Source organism: Eptatretus burgeri, unplaced genomic scaffold, assembly GCF_056783735.1.
Source record: "Eptatretus burgeri isolate ZD-2024b unplaced genomic scaffold, Ebu_testis_v1 Ebu_testis_scaffold_2143, whole genome shotgun sequence".
NCBI classification, from domain to species: Eukaryota; Metazoa; Chordata; class Myxini; order Myxiniformes; family Myxinidae; genus Eptatretus; species Eptatretus burgeri.
The window spans coordinates 1-1142 of NW_028224091.1; the positions used below are offsets into that span (position 1 = coordinate 1).

General features: G+C 44.0%; 1 pseudogene; it reads right to left on the reverse strand.

Annotated features, from left to right (window-relative positions):
• Positions 1 to 556: 556 nt before the first annotated feature.
• LOC147006833 (U1 spliceosomal RNA) lies at positions 557 to 693 on the reverse strand (annotated as a pseudogene).
• Positions 694 to 1142: the final 449 nt, after the last annotated feature.

Here is a 1142-nt window from a genome sequence, read left to right on the forward strand (position 1 = left end):
AACCTACTTGCAAAGTTAAGCGAAAAACATGAAATGGCAGCCATTTTGGACGCCATCTTGGATTGCGGAAAACGCTCAAGGAGGATTCATGAGGACTTTTAGTATGTTATTTCACACACATTCCTGGACCTTTCCTGAAAAAATCAGCTTGTTACCAAAAATGTCCAGGTTAAACCCTAATGCTCTTGGACTACATGAGCTGTCAAGCTCCTGTTCAAATCCCATTCCAGCTTCAGATGAATGAGTTTCCCTCCAAGAATATAAACCATCCTTCCAGTCATAAAATTCAAGTTTATCATCTCCTCCTGCTTCGGATAAAGCACAAAGCTGCAGGTGGCATCACTGGCTGAAGGTGTGGTCGTGCCACTGATGAAATGCCCCAAATGCCAAATGGTACTTATTTCAGCGACCTGGGAAGGATGAGAAGCTTTCAACCCCACATGGTTTTAATTCAATGGCGACAGGATCTCAAGCTCAAGACCCTGTGATCCCAAGGCACCAGAAACATTAATCCAACACCAAGCAGGTTCAGTTTATCTGTTTGTTGTTTAAAGATCAGGGGACAGCGAGAACGCAGTCCCCCACTCCCACAAATTGTACGGTCGAGTTTCCCACATTTGGGGAAATCGCAAGGGTCAACCCCCCCGGAGTGCAATGGGGGAGTCTCACCCTGAGAGAACCGTATTGTTTTATTAGAAATTCGAAAACACACACCTGGCGGTTTCACAATCTTCATGTCATTGGTACAAAAAAAAAAAAGTCAGCAAACAATAAAGAACCTCCAACATTCGGAGCAATTAAACAAATACTTTGCATTTTACAGTACCTGTCTTACTTTTGTCCATACATTGACAATCTCAAGGAGTTTGCAAACACTCAATGAATGTAATGGGAGCACATGCCACAAACTACCCAGGCTTGGGAAACATTTTTTTCCACAAGGCTTTCTCCCTGACAGAGGCTCTTCCCAAAAGTCTCAAACAGTCAATGATCTCGTTGAGGAAGATGGCCACAAAGAGATCAGGGTCCCAGTTGAATCTTCCAAAGATGGCCAGGCATCTGCATTTCCACAGCGCAGTCTTCGCCACACATAGAATCCTCCAATATGTTGTTTTCTGCAAAGCAGGAACTCGCACACATAT